Source organism: Cebus imitator, unplaced genomic scaffold, assembly GCF_001604975.1.
Source record: "Cebus imitator isolate Cc_AM_T3 unplaced genomic scaffold, Cebus_imitator-1.0 Scaffold264, whole genome shotgun sequence".
Taxonomy (NCBI): Eukaryota; Metazoa; Chordata; class Mammalia; order Primates; family Cebidae; genus Cebus; species Cebus imitator.
The window spans coordinates 1,041,208-1,057,364 of NW_016107579.1; the positions used below are offsets into that span (position 1 = coordinate 1,041,208).

Consider the following 16,157-nt stretch of genomic DNA (forward strand, 5'->3'; position numbering starts at 1 on the left):
GCATGATCAGAATAAGCAAATAGTAGTAATTTTAGATTTTTTTCTTGAATTACAAACTGACAATTAAGTCTTTCTAGGCTGGGCATGGTGACTCATGCCTGTAATCCCAGCACTTTGGGAGGCCAAGGTGGGCAGATCACTTAAGGTCAGGAGTTTGAGACCAGCCTGGCTAACATGGTGAAACCCCTTCTCTACTAAAAATACAAAAATTAGCTGGGCGTGGTGGTTCATGCCTATAATCCCAGTTACTCTGGAGGCTGAGGCAGGAGAATTCCGTGAATCCAGGAGGCAGAGTTTGCAGTGAGCCGAGATCACGCCACTGCACTGCAGTCTGGGTGACAGAGCAAGACTTCGTCTCAAAAAAAAAAAATACAAGAATTATACCCCAGAACCTACCATACAATTAAAAAAAAAAAAAAAAAAAAAAAAAAAGTCTTTCCAGATAATTCCAGACTCCCAAGTACCCCCACGCAGATCCAGGGGAATTCCAGTTTGAGGCATGTTGAGAGAACAGGAGTTGCGTGGAGTGAGCCCGGGGCTGGCTGTGTGGCCGCCTATCTGAGGGGCCGCCTTCTCTGAGCCTTGTCTGAATCTATGGCTCCTCATAGCTCTGGCTTCCTTGCCTCTGATTCCTCGGAAATGTCCCAGGCCCTGCAGCCGGTCAGACACTGGGCTCCAGGCAACGCTTGTGGCTGAGTCCAGAGGAGCTGTGGGCCAGCCTCTTGGCATTGGTAGGCCAGCAGCCCAGGAAAGCTCCATGTTCCCCCATCAAGGAGGGGACAGGGTACCCACCCTAGGCCAGGTTCAAGGAGCACCGTCAAGGACACCTGGGCTTCTTGGCTCCTGGCCAGACCTCGGGCAGTAGCCTCAGCATCCACATCTGCTGGTGTTCTCTGAGTATGAGGCCACAGAATCAACACTGAAGCATTCTGGCAGAGGCGGGACAGTCACTCAAGAAGCAGGGCTGGGCACATTCGCTGCCTGCTTCCATTTCCCCTTCCTAGCAGTATTCCAGGGAGCAAAACTGGAATGACCTCTTCCACACAGGAGAGGGTCTGCTGGGACCACAATTCAAGGCCCTCCCTCCCACCTGCCCACTGCCCCTGCCACCCTCTTGCAGGTAAGGGAGAGGCTCCTGCTCAGCCTGGCCAGTCACTGCTCCCTTCTAGAGTTTGGCTGTTGAGAGAGGGACAGAAGAAACTGGCTGGGATGCCCCAGTCCTGTCCAGGGGCTGAGGCAGCTGCCTGCCCTGATTGCTGGGCTGCAAGTCAGAAGTTGCAATTCCTGCTCCAAAGCCCCTGGAACTGTCCTGGGTGTTGGCCATGCCCAAGCCTGGGTCCCACCTTCTCTGAACTTGGTTTCTGTTATTATTTGAATTATGTCCCATTATGGTCCTTTTTTTTTTTTTTTTTTTTTTTTTTTTTTTTTTTTTTTTTTTTTTATTTTTTTTTTGCACAGGAATGTTAAACCTCTTCCCTCTGCCCCCTCAATATCTTTTCTGAAATCTCTCTAAGAGCCTTTCCTGTGACCTGATTTCATGGAGTTTGCGTGGCCTCGATGCCTCGCTTCCAGCTTTGTGCTTCTGAATGTTCTATCATGATTGGGTGCTTCTTAAATGGAGCCCTAGGGCTGTTAAACATGGCGAGTGGTTGGCCTGACACAGTGGCTCACACCTGTAATCCCAGCACTTTGAGGGGCCAAGGCAGGTAGATCACGAGGTTAGGAGATCGAAACCATCCTGGCTAACATGGTAAAACCCCATCTCTCCTAAAAGTACAAAAAAGTAGCCAGGTATGGTGATGTGCACCTGTAATCCCAGCTACTCAGGAGCTGAGGCAGGAGAATCTCTTGAACCCAGGAGGCAGAGGTTTCAGTGAGCTGAGACTGTGCCACTGCACTCCAGCCTGGGTGACAGAGAAAGACTCTGGAAAAAAAAAAAAAAAGCATGGCAAGTAGTAGTCCTGCCAGTGTCCTGGGATCCTGGGTGGAACTCTCCCAGCTTTTAGATTCTACAAGGTCCCCTTGAGAAATTCGATACTACTCTGTCATCACTGTCTTTTAAGAAAAGGATTTGAACAGACACTTTACAAAAGAAAACATCGATGAGGCCAACAAACATGAAAAAATGCTCATCATCACTGGTCATTAGAGAAATGCAAATCAAAACTACATTGAGATACCACCTCACACCAGTTAGAATGGTGACCATTAAAAAATCTGGAGACAACAGATGCTGGAGAGGATGTGGAGAAATAGGAACACTTTTACACTGTTGTTGCGAGAGTAAATTAGTTCAACCATTGTGGAGGATAGTGTGGTGATTCCTCAAGGACCTAGAAACAGAAATACCATTTGACCTAGCAATTCCATTACTGGGTATATACCCAAAGAATTATAAATTGTTCTATTATAAAGACCCATGCACACAAATGTTCACTGTGGCATTGTTTACAATAGCAAAGACCTGGAAAACAACCCAAATGTCCATCGTCGATAGACTGGATAAAGACAATGTGGCACATATACACCATGGAATACTATGCAGCCATAAAAAACGATGAGTTCATGTCCTTCGTAGGGACATGGGTGAATCTGGAAACCATCGTTCTCAGCAAACGAACACAAGAACAGAAAACCAAACACCGTATGTTATTACTCATAGGCGGGTGTTGAACAATTACAACATGTGGACACAGGGAGGGGAGCATCACACACTGTGGTCAGTAGCAGGGTGCTAGGGAAGGGACAGCAGGGGTGGGGAGGGGGGAGGGATAATGAGGGGAGAAATACCAGATATAGGTGATGAGGGGGATGAAGGCAAGAAACTGCCTTGCCATGTATGTACCTATGCAACAATCCTGCATGATCTGCACATGCACCCAGAGCCTAAAGTAAAATTAAAAAAAAAAAAAACCTTAAAAAAAAAAAAGAAGAAAAGAAAAGGTCACGGGAGTATTCTTTTGTTTATTTATTTATTCACCAAACAAATATATGTTTCTGAAAACCAGCGACAGGCTTTGCGTGAGCAATGAGGATTACAGATCACAAAGAGACGATTACAATAACTGGAGAAATTCTGGTGGCGAGGTGTTAGGAAAGGCTGTCTGGAAGAAGTGCTGAGCTCACTGAGGTCTCAAAGATAAGAAGGTGCTGTGTGGGGGCAGCGTGGGTGGCACCGTGGCAGGCACCGGAAAGGAATGCATGAGAAACCCAAGCCTTGGTCTCTGTCTTTCAGAAACTCAAAATTAAGTTAAAAGGCAAAAATTAAGTCAAAATTTAATTAAAAACCATGTCCTATGACATCGTTAAGAAACAATGACATGTTGTAGAAATTCAGTGTCCAAATGGATGACATAGATTTTAAATGCTAAGGAATTCCCACACGGTTCAGGTTGAGAGTCTCATCACCTAAAAGCTTCCCTTTTAAATCTATTTATTCCTCCTCCTGAGGAAGTGAGTTCTCCATTGCTATAGGTATTCAAGCAGGTCTGGAGGGCCACTTATTAATAAGGTTGGGTGGTCAAGATAGCAGGCAGAATTCATATACAAGGGAGAGTAGTGTTTTCTAAGCTGACAATTTCCCCCCCCCAAAATGTCTATATGAACTTCAGTAGTCAAATACCATTCTCACAATTGTTGCTATGCCTAACTCCAACAGTGTTGTTGTTTATGCACTGTTTTAATTAAATAGATATATTTAAAAGGGAAGCTGGTGCAGTACTACAACTATGATATAACCTCTAATATTTAAGTGAAAGTAGTAAGATGTAAAACAGTATGATGGATCCCATCATTTGTGTGAAAAGATGCATTTATATTCACATATGCTTGTTAGCGAATGAACTATTGCTAGAAAGTACAAAACAAGCTGTTAACACTGGTTGCCACTGGGGCGAGATGCTGACAGACTAGGGCACATACATGTTATTAATTGAAAAAATAGAATAAAATTCATTTAAAAAATCAATATCGATTCTACATCTATTTTGTAAATTTGCATGCATGCCATATATCCATGAAAAGAAGGCTTGAGTAGTAAACATCTGCCTTTTTAAAATTTTCCTTTGTTCTCTAAAATATCTACAGGGAACATGTACATTATTTTTGATTTAAAAATTGCATTAAATGATACTATCAGGTAATAGGGAATAAAGCAGACAGGGTTAAGAGGTGGGAGGAGCAACAGCTATCCACAGCTGAGAGAGTCGAGATGGGGAAACACCAAGGCTGAAATAAGGGGAGCTGTCTGGGGTTTGTGATCTGGAAGGGAGGTTTGGCCTGATTGGGAAAGGTTGGATCAGCGATAAGGAGGAAAGAATCTCAGAGGGATCAGAGATTGACTTAGATTCCTCCAGTGAGGGGCTGAGGGCTTGGGAAGGGCTTTGGCTGGAGGAGTCCTGGAGACTGAGAGCAGGGTCACACCTGAGCAAAGGGAACCAGCAGGCTGGAGGAGGCCCAGGGTGGAGAACCAAGATGGAGCCAAGCTGGTGGTGATGAGTGCCAAAGGGTTATCAGGGCTACCGAGTTGCACAATCCCTGGGAAGCACCTTCTACTTGGAATTGTACATACAACTGAATAGCTGGACTTGGTTGCCCCGGCTGGAACCCCGGAGGGGTGCTGGGTGGGTTGAGGGAAGGCAGGCTCAGTCAGGGGACTCCCAGAGGTGAGAGCTGAGAAAAGACAGGATGGAAGTAGGAGAATAGGAAGTGATCTATGCTGGGTTGAGCTGCAGTCTAGGAGATGTAGGGGCAGGTGGCAGTCAGGGAAGATCTGGCTTGGGTGGCCTTGTGTCCCAACTGCAGCAGCTTGGTTGGGTGAGCTGCCTTCCTGATGTGGAACATGGCCATGGTGTGCCTGCAGGCAAGCTCCTGGCAAATGAAGTCAGGGTGTTTTGAGAATTACTTAACCATCCCCATTCCAGTGAGGGCAGTCACGTCACACTTCAGGAAATGTTGGCTGGGGTTGAGGTGGGACTAAACAGCCTCACTGGTCATAAAGCACCAGTAGGTGTAGGATTCTAAGCAGCTGAGAAGCCCTAACTAACTGGAGTGGTTGAGGTAGAGGAAGGGCTCATGGTTTCTGGAGACAGGGCCCACAGTTTCTGAGGGCAGAGATGGTAAAAGTAAAAGAGATCTACAGAAAGGAGGGCGACCTCTAAAATTGATGCATTGAATCCATGCATGATGCCCTCATAGGAAGGGTGGTGGGCAGCAGGGAGGAAGCAAACATAGCCATCATTTTCCTTGCCCTCATGGTCATGCAATGGGTCCTGCTAGGTGGAATTTAATATAATCGACTTGGCCTCCCACCTTCTTCCATACTAATGAAAATTCCAGTTCATATAAAGCATTTCTCCGAGATAGCCTTATTGGTCTCCTTGGAAAGGAATATCAGGCCTCTTAGAAACCTTACATTTAAGATTCTAAAAACACTTTTTCCTATAGTTCTGAAAATCTACCGCTGTATTTATTTCTCTCTTTGTTTAGGAATCCATCAGAGACTCGTATTTCCTTCCCCTTTCAGACTAGGCAACAAGGAGACACGCTTTTCTTTTCCCTAATTTCCCTTAGAAGAAAATGACATTTGCCTATACAGTTCTATTTTTTTCTTCTTTTGGTTTTTAATTATAAAAAGCTTCTAGCAGCTGATTTATTATATAGGGAACAAATTGTGTCTTTGAGACCCACTGCACTGTAATTACTTGAGTTAGCACTGCAGATATCTACGCAGGGGCCAGCAGTCAATTTTGACTCAGAATAGATAATACACGGACTGCTATTAAGTTTAATGTAGATTAATGTGAGTTGCTTCCCTTTGCACGTATGTATGCAGGTACCAATAATTAAGATTAATTTCCACTAGGTAGAATGGCCTTCATTGTGCACAGTGCCAGAAAATGCTTCTTTAATAGCTGTTAATTGGATATATTTGCTTTGATGGTGAAATCCTGATTAGTCTTGTTGCCCTAAAAACTCCCCTCCTTGCTCCTTCTCCTGCCCCCATCTACTCTTTAGGGGAAAAATAGATTGACAGTCTTCCTCCCCTAAAGCAGAGTCAGAGCTTTGGAGGTGTTGAGCTCTTCTGTACTCTCCTATGTAAACCCATTGTTGAACAGTCCATTTTCCAGTGAATCAGTCATAGCTGCTTCTACTTATGGAGAGCCTACTATGTACCAGCTGCTTTATTTCCATGTTCATTCTGAACAACAACACTGGGGTGGAAATTGCAACTCTGTTTGTACAAATGAAGATATTGAGATTCAGCAATGTTAATGCACCTGTCCAAGGCCACAAGCTGGGACATGATAGAATGGAAATTTCAGTCCAATCACTTTCTGGTAAATACATCCAAATTTTTTAAATTGTCAAGATGAGCCAGTATCTTGCCAGCACTGTTGTTCTTCTTTGTTTTCCTGTTTTTCTGCAGATCTCAGAACTCACACTGAAGTGCCATTTCTCCTCCCTCCCCAGATCTCTCCTCACTATAATTCCCCTCCCTGCTGTCCTGATGGTTCAAAGCCACTTAGAAAGTGGAAGCCTTCAGAGTTGGTAAGAAGCACGAAGTACATGCCTGTAAATTTCCTCAACAGGTCCCAAAGGCTAGCTTATGGAAGGGAAAGTTGTAAAATGGTGATAGTTGTAGAAAGGTTCTCTTCTTAGCAGTAATGCCCTTCCCCATTCCCGTTCCACCACAGGAACTTCCTTTCTTATATGTCCAAGGTTTTGCATCAAAAGCCAAATCTCCTGGCAGCAGCAATCCAGAACCAGGTTCTACTGGCCAAGTCAGGTGGTGAAGGGATGAGACTGAGGGAACCACATAAGGAGAGAAGGCTCTCAGATAAACTTTGCCTCTCTTGATTTTGCTCCATGTTGGCGGAGCCTTTAGAACACCTGAGATGTGGTTTGGGGCACCCAGCAGGTATTGGCTGACCTCATAGGGCTCCTTGGAAGGACTGTGTTTTTCTGCCTGGGACAGCTGAATTGGGACCTTGCCTCTGTCACAGATGAGCTATGTGACCTTAGTCAGCTTATTCAACCCCTCTGAGTCTCAGTTTCCTTTCCTCCAATGCCATCTGATTCACAGATTTTTCATTTTCCCAGAGGAAATGAGATCATCTTTGTTATATTTAATGCAGGATTTGAAAACTTCAATGAATATCATTTCCCTTTCTATTTGTAGACACTGCAGCCCTCTTGATGAGTTTAAGAGGAAGTAACAACCTTCATAAAATATTTTCCTGAAGAAGCTGAATTTGCACTGAAAACACTGGGTAGAAAAAAATCATCTCTGGATCTTTCAGGAGATTCACTGAAATCCTTCCTCATCTGTAAATTTAGAAAGCAGACTCAGTCATTGGGGTGCCAGTGGCATTTTGAATGTGCAATTCATCATTGTATGGGACTGTCTCACACATTAGAGTACCTTTAGTGTAACCTTCCCTGCCCACTAATTACCCATAGCACTCTCAGTCATGGCAACAACTCACTGTCACATTTCTGAGTGCCCCCCCAGGGACTTCCTATGCTCACCCCAAGTGACAGCCACTAGCTGGGTCTCCTAGTTCTAACATTCCTCCTGGCACTCTGTACCACTTCCCCTGGAGTATGAGGGCACTGTAAGTCACACTCATACTCCTGGCCACAGCTTCTGATTATTTGAGGAGGTCACCCATGAGCAAAGCCCTGCTGTGCAGCAGACAGTCTCCTGCCCAGGTACAGTCTTCCAGGGCTGGCTTAGACACCCACCTTCCTTCCTCACCATTGGGTGGTTGATTTCAGCATGGTTCTCAAATCCTCACTGGCCAAGGGGGGCATGTGGACCAGAAGAAGTGAAATACTCTGATCCTTCTCCTGATACTCTGTTTTCTTGTGGCTCTGAGTTGAAAGAGGAAATTTAAGTCTTGTGTCCCTTTTGCACAACGACTTACTTATAGCCTAACTGGCCCCTTTCATCAGGAGTTTAAAGTGAAATTAGAAAAACTATTGTTGATGTTTAGATAACAGGACATGATCTGGGGGCTAAGTCAGGTACAGGTAATTAATAGATGTGAAGGTTTTTAATGAGGCCTGGATTCTGCTTCCAGGACTCTGAATGTAGATCTCATTACAGCTGTAAGGTGAATATATTTAACTCTTGTTTTTTTTTTTTTCTGGTAAAAGCATAGCCAGGTGTTGGTCGCTCTGGCTATGGAGTCTGGCCAGAGTCTGTGCCTCCTCCTGTCATTTATTAGCTGCGTGATGTCATGTGAATTACTTAACCTCTTATGGCTCTAGTTTCTCATTTTGAAATGGAGAAAATAAAATCTCTCTTGCAGAGGGCTTCTATGAGAACTAAATAAAATAATGTCACAGGGTAACCAATATGATGCCTCACAAATGATAGGGGCATAACTAAGAGTATTATTATTAAGGAGAAGAGTTTATAATGAAGCAAAAATTCTAAGTCCCCAGGATGTGTTTTAATTATAGCAAGATGGGCCAAAGTTAGCGCTGAAAGAAACTTTTAAGAGGGATATATTGTTTGATTTTGGGACAAATAGTAAGAGAATATCTGGAATTTCTGGAAATCTTCAGGAATGTATAACTTATTCCATCAGAAATCGTTCTGTTTATGTCTGACCAGACGTAGGGAGAGAGGTTAGGTTAGTGGTTTTCAGACCTCAGACTGCATGTGACTGATTTACCGTGTGTGATGGCTGAGTGCTCAGCTGCTAGTACACATCAGATGGGCACAGGCATGTGCCAGGTAGGTGTGCTTGAGTCTTGGCTGACCTCTAATTGAGTCTGGCTCAAGCAGCCCCTGGTCAAGGGTGAGCTTGTGCAATTTTACCAGAGTGGACATGTATAGAACTGACTTTTTAAAAGAACCAGTGCAGAAATGTTTCTTCCTAATCAGACCACATTTATAAGAAGGAGCTTGTATATGTCCAAGTATGGACAGAGACACTGGATTCAGAGGTCTACAAACAGAAAAGAAATCTAGCAGCAAAAATGGGCATTTGGAGATATTAACATTTGGGACACATTGGATGCCTCAGCAATGAGTGGGATTTGGAAGAGTGGGACCTGAGCAGGGCCCACATGATTAACTTCAGTGCCACAGAGTGATCGCAGAACTAGGCAACCAGGCAGGGCAGGCTTTAGTAATTTTGGAGTGGTGAATACTGGGAATAGTTGCGAGACCATGGTATGCCCTGAGATCCTGGAGTGGGTATTAGCCTGCTTACCAGGGCTTTATATTGATGACTGAAAATCATTGCCGAAGGTGGGTAACAGCTGCTTCAACAGATGCTGAGGCTGACCTTGCTCTGGGAGCTGGACTTCATTTCATCCATTATTAAGGGACATTATTCAAATGCAAGATATAGATTGACATTTCTACCTTGATTGGGATATTTGTGATAGAAAAACAGGTGGATGGAGAAAAAATGGTTAGGAAGAACAAAGAATGAAAAGGAAGAAATAGGTAAATGAAAACGGAATATAAAATTGAATTGGAAGTGCTCTGAGCAGTTATGGGTTTCACACTCAAAAACAGAACTGCAGCAACAGTCAGAGCCCAAAGAGTGGCAAGGAACAGGGCAAGGTCCATAAAAGAAAGAGAAAAAACAAAAGCAGAAACAGAACTCTTCACTATGAGCTGGGATGTACTCAAAGCTAACATAGAAAGACATGCATACTTACTTGGACATAGTCACAAACCTCTTGGATTCTAGTGCAATCATCAAAATGCTTCAAGAAGATAGTTTGAACACAAATTAAAGGGAGCATTTCTTTTCATTCTATTAAATCATTATACGGAACATGAGGTGGTTATGGATTGGAGTTATTACTGGGACTAATGGATAGAATTTACATGGAGGCAAGTTTAGCGGGAAATTTATCATTAAGAAACTGTCCAGCAATGAGGCAGACTTCCTTCAGACATCTTGAGCTCCTGGTCATTGAAAATGACCCATCAGGCAGGTGGTGAAAGTGATTTCTGCACTGGGTCAACGGTTGAACCAAAGACCTTGCAATTCTCCTTTTAATTCTTAGCTTTAATATTTCTAGAATCAAGAAAGACTTAGATAAATTCTTATGTGGCAGATCTCATTACAAGTTGCTATTAGAGACTGAAATATGGTATAATACACATTTATGAAATAAGGTCAGGGAGTAAGGAAGGGAAAAAGAAAGGGCACTAACCTGGATTGTGCTTAGACCTGTGCTGAAATTTGTATTGTCTTATTTAATCCTTGCAATTATCTTTTGAAATAGGCGTCATTAGCTTCAGTGTTACAGATAAGGAAACAGATGCTCAGAGAGACTAAGTGACTTGTCCGAGGTGACACAGGAGCACAGATGGATTTTTTTTGCCTAATTTTTCTAAAGCCTAGTCCAAGCCCTCTCTGCCATGCCATGTGTCTCTTGAGTGCCTGAGGCTGGTATTCTCCTGTGTGCTGCCATCCAGCTTGGCTCTGGAATTGAAGTGGCATGATCTACCTTATGCTCTGTTTTTATCTAAAGGAATACCCACCTCCAGGCAGGATTGCATAGTGGTTAGGGAATCCAAGTGAAAGTAAGAATGCATTGGCCATTTTCTTCTTCTGTAAACTGCAAAATGAATACAACTCTCTCCACTCATCCCCTCAACAAATATGTCACCAAAAAAATCATAGGTGTGTAAGGCTCTATTATTTATAATTTTTTGGTAAAGCATTTTGAGTTGGGAATCAGAAAACAAGACTCTTGTCCATGGGCCAGCTTTTATTCCTGCTGAGATTCCGTTGCTTTATTTTAAAAGCAAAGAAAAAAAGGAAACGCTAAATTATCTCTAAGGTCTTTCAACTTACATATATTTATGTGACATATAATAATTATATATAAATTATGTCTGTAAGTCTGTACGTATATGTATCTCTCTCTATATTTATATTAGTGGCTAAATCAGCGTCTACTTATCTACACTAATATCAGCAATGGCGATGTAATTGTCCAATAATCAAAAAACAGAAAATAGTTTAAAATCCAGTGTTTGGTTTTGGAGTGCATAATTTGATGATCTTACCATAGATTTACTTAAAATAAGGATAGAAGAAAATTTTATTTCCTAGTAACACCATAGTGGGTTGATGCAAGTAAGGTGTCCAGGAGGATTAAAGGAAATTCACTTGGGTTGAAACAAAAACATCTGCAGATTAACAGCCACCAGCTGAGATCTGACTACAGTTCACGTGGGGGCTGGCATCAGAAAGGCCCACGTTTGGGTCCTGACTCTTACATTCCCTGACTAGAGTAACCTTAGGTAGGTTATTTAACTTTTTTGAATCTTAGTTTCCTTATTGGAAAGCGGAGATAATAGTACCTATCTCACAAGGTTGTTGAGGGCAAAAAGCATGCAAGTCTGGGGCCTGAGACAGGTGGCGCTTCACGAATGGTAGCCACGTCCTCATGCAAGTCCTTCATGGTCATCCACACTCCTGACCTCAAGGGCAAGGTCGGTCTTTCTTCTCTTGGGTCATTATGCTATATAGGAGTGCAGAGGCATTTGCTAACCACTTGCGTGAGGGGCAAGGACATCCTGCCTATAGAAATGAAAGTCTAAAACATGGCCTCAGGAAGAGCCATTCCCATTTGCTTTCCAAGATGCCCATAAGGGGTCAGGGGATTTTCATCATCTCTGTAAATTAGCCCCCAGTCACCAAACTTTAGCCACTTCCTATAGCAGGACAATGCCTGGAGTATCCTGACCAGCTCTCCAGCCAGGAGGGGGTTAAAACCAACATTTGCAGATAAAGAGGTAAACATATTTACATTCCTCTCTTCACACTTTATGCATATGTCATGCAGTGAATAGTTTTAGAGGTCTGTTTGTACTATCTCTCCAGAATTTTTACAGTCTGGAGGACACAAAATCTCTATAAAGTGACTTATTGAAATAGAAGCAGATTGGTAAAACCGTTTCCCTCTTATGAACTGTGAAGAATGATCCTCTAAATGAAATCAGGAAGGAACTGGACAGAATCTTGTTTAATGGTCTGACAAAATGAATCACAATGATTCCAGACATCCATCACTGCTAAAAGGGGACCACAAATGATCTGTGAACCACTATATATTGATTACCCATGTAGTACAAGTGTCGGATTTAATGTTCACACACCATAGAGAGGCGGCAGGGACAGATGGTGCCTTAACTCTTCTTTGATAGATTTTAATGGTGAAATATTGATTTCTATCTGGCCAAGGCCTGCTGTTAGGGGCCAAAGTCATTTGTTGGGTATTGCCGGACACCCAGTTGGCCCAGCGTAATCAATCATTTTTGGCAAGGCAGGTGAAAATCCAGAGAGAAGCACCTTGGAACCCAAACTGGAGCGTGATGTGTCTGAGTCCAGCCACCTAGAGAAAAAGAGAGAGAGAGAGGACTCTTGGAGATTGTGCTTGTAAAGAATTATTAATGATAAGACATGTTTACTGAGGAGAGTCGCAGCGAATCAGAGCTGACATGAAATAGTCTGGGAGTCTCGTGGAGAAAATGAGTCTCTTGCTAAGAGGGACTATATTTTATTTAAACATCCTTCTAAGGCTGAGAACTCAGGTAATCTGTTGTGTTACAAGCCACTGGCTGTTCTTGCCATCCAGAGAGATAACACTGAGGCGCTAATAGGAACACATCAATCACAATCAGGCTGCAATTCCAGCGGTGTCTCGTCCTCCCAGCTCCTCTTTAAGCTCCTTAATAACGGTGATAACATAGTTCGGGGGCTGCTGAGAGGGGCTCTCCCTTCTGAGGGTCATATTCATAAAGTGAATAGCTTGCCAAGTCAGCATCCAGGGAACGGGATCTATGCTGGAAGACTTGCGTGCAGCAGGAGAGGGAGGGGTGTGGACCAGCTGGGGAGGTTTGGACTCCAGCAGGAGAATTTTTCTGTCATCTGTTGGTTCCTAGGTTTTGTGATGTCACTCTTGCCTCCTTCCTAAGAATGGGGTGTGAGTGTGTGTGTGTGTATTACATGTAATTATGAAATAACAAGAATCATTTTCTTGGGCAGCTTATAAAATGGTTTAGAAGGCAATTCCCAAATGGAACCCTCAACATGTTCTGAGTGATGATGACAACCTCATGGGAATAAGTATGTGGCTTCCCTGGAAGATTCTGGGTGCAAGATATGTCAGGTGGGTTGGGATGGGTGGGGGGAAGGGGTCCTCCCACTCTCTGCAGCTCTGTGTCAGCCTCTAACCTATCACCCTCAAGGTTAAGCATCTGTTTGCTTGTTTGACTCCTCCATAGGTGATGAGTTCTTGAAGGTGGCCATTGTGTCGAATTAATTATTGTATCCTCAGTACCCTAGCACATGGCCTAGGGACTCACAAGATGCTCAATACATGAATATGGCTGAATATACAGGTGCAGGCAATTGTTTATGTTGAAAAGAAGTCACACATACTTCCTTGCACCTTTTCACTGTTCACACAAACGTGTGTTACGCATGTACATATATACATTCATAATGGAATGCACTGACCTGATGAAGACATGCAACACATTTTATATCTATTTGTGTGATTTACCTTTTATGAAACAGCCTAACATAGTGGGTGACAGCCTGGACTCTAAAGCCAGACTGCTTGGATTCAAATCCTGGCTCCACCACTTATTAGAAGATGACTTTGGGCAAATTGCTTCAAACTTTTGTGCCTCAGTTATCTCATCTGTAAAGTGGGTATAATAACAGTACCTATGTTTTGAGGATTAAATAAGTTATTAGATGTGAAGCATTAATAGCAGTTCCCTGCAAACGTAAGTATAGATATTTTTACATTATATATTGTGCTTAAATGATATAATCTAGCCATGGCATTATATATTCAAAATATTTACATAAATGAATGCATATATATGTGTGTGCATAGAAAGCCTTTACCTGGTTGGTATTAGGAATCCCAACAATTATTTGCCTGGTTCTCTTTGACATAGCAAACCTGCCCTCCTTACAAGAGTACGTTTTTCTTGGTGGCGCTTTGGTGGGGTGGCGGATATTTTGATTCATGGTAAATTTGTGTACTCTTACGCTATTTCACGTTGGGGTGTCAGTGGGTCTGTACACTTGCCTGACTGTATTTATCTCCCAAAACCTGTGCACAAGTGTGTGTCCCTAGCTAAACAAGTGTGTGTATTGGTACTCACATACAAAGGCGCTGCAGGACAGGAGGAGCCCAGCTTTGTGGACAGCCCAGCTGTGCAACCTGCCCCCAGATGTGAGCCTGCAGGCGCCAGATTCCGCTTAGATTATCTTGCTTACCTAATGATTTTTGCTTCACTGCCTTGCTCGATTGTGTTCACCAGGACGGCAGGCTATTAAAATGTCAAGGCACATTGAATTGTTGTTATTCAGGAGAGAGACCTTTCCAATCAACCTGTGTTGTGGGGGTTGCAAAAACTCCCAGAAGGCGATTGGAGAGAGGCTTTATGGCTTTTTTACATAGATGGGGGTGAGCAGAGAGGTTGAGAGAGGGCACAAGGAGGGAGGGGTGGGGAGAAGTGGGGTGGGAGCCCGGGTTTATGGCAGCTGGAGTGTGCTAATTAAAATGCCATCTTCTCAAACAGGTATTGGTGCTTTCTTGCCTTTGCATTTATGGCTAACTGCAATATGGCCTTGCTGTTGTGGTTTTAAAAAGGGAGGGGGGAGGTGACTCCCGGCGGGCGGTGGCGGTGGGAACTGCAGTGCTGACAATCAGGGTGGGGTACAAGGAGCAATTGTAAGGCAGAAATACCAAGGAGTTATATCCCTGGTGTACTGGCGGGAAGGGCTAGAGAAAAAACAAAAACAAAGATTTCTTCGGCCCTGCGCCTGTCCAGGCTCCGCTGACAGCCAGGTTCCCTGCACACAGGCGGTGGGGGGCCAATCCAGTTGACAGAGCTGAGCTGCGGCTGCAGTGTCACCAAGCGGCACCCCTGCCCCGCCCGCGCCCGCGCCAGCTGGAACAGCCTGGATACCTTGTTTTCATGCCGTCAAGTCTCATTTTGCCAAGGATTTATTTTTCTTCGGTAAGAGAGGGAGAGAGGGGGCAAAGGATGTTCTCTTAACGTATCCAGAGATCAGAGCCGCTGAAGGCCCCAACCAGAAACTCAAACTTCCCCGGATTGACTTTTCCTCTTTGTTCACATCATCTCACAAATATTTGGCTTTCCCCGGCCACGTCTGTTTCATTTCTGCTTCGGAGAGACGGCTTTGTTTTTAATAGCGTGCGCTTCTGCGAGGCGCTCCACGATCCCGCCCCCAGGCAGGGAAGCACCTACCCGTGGTGTGAGTCCCGCCGCGGCGGGGCTGCTGCGCGCTCTCGCCTTTGTCAGTTTCATCAGCCCGAGTTTCAGCGGCGCGCGCGCATGCGCCCTCCCACCCCTCCGCCAGTTCCGCACTGGCATGCCGGCCAGTCTCCCGCGCCCGCGGTTCTCAAGTCCCTCGCCCTTCCTGCCCGCGCTGCACCCTCCCCCAGCTCACCACTTTCTTTTCTCGTTGTTGGCGCAGCCCGTTCTTCCAGCCTAAACCAAATTTTATTGATTCGTTCCCCGCCTTATCCCTCCCTCTCGTGGCTGCGTTTAGGCAGAGTATCTCTGTAGGGCGACCTGAGATCCCTCAGCTCGGTTCCTTCCGAGGGTTATGCTCCCGGAGTGTCGCTGACCCGTGAGACCTGCTTTGGTCCGTTCTCCCCGCCTTTTATCCGAAGACGTCTACCCTCCACCCACAGCACGCAGTCCGGCGCCCTTTGGGAAGCTTTGGAGCAGGGTGAGGGCCCTGCATTTGAGGACAGTTTTCTCTTCCCTTATAGCTTTAAAATGCTTTGTTGAAAATGGCCGTTTACTTGTCTTAAATGAAATTGGTTTATTCATTTAATCAGAAACACACCACTCTGCCTCCCATGGCCTATAAGAGATTCTCTCTGGGTCAAGGACCATTTTGTATTTGTTTCTGTAACGTGGAACATATAAATGCTCAATAAGTTTCAAACGGAGGAATGAAAGAAACAAATTTTCTCCCCGCCCTGAGCAACTCTCCATTTTCTGTGTGCGATGTATCATAATGCCCGAACACAAGCTCACTATGATAATGTTGGTAGATTTTTCTCAAATTCCTATATTTTAATTATCTCCCCCTCTCCTGCTGACGGTCTTC

General features: G+C 44.3%; 1 long non-coding RNA gene across 1 annotated transcript; it reads right to left on the bottom strand.

The window, feature by feature from the left end:
• Positions 1 to 11,980: 11,980 nt before the first annotated feature.
• On the bottom strand, positions 11,981 to 15,316 carry LOC119467182. Its single transcript, XR_005195711.1, has 3 exons — positions 15,160 to 15,316; positions 14,286 to 14,338; positions 11,981 to 12,381 (listed from the first exon to the last, which is right to left on the bottom strand). It is a non-coding gene; the product is annotated as an uncharacterized LOC119467182 (long non-coding RNA).
• Positions 15,317 to 16,157: the final 841 nt, after the last annotated feature.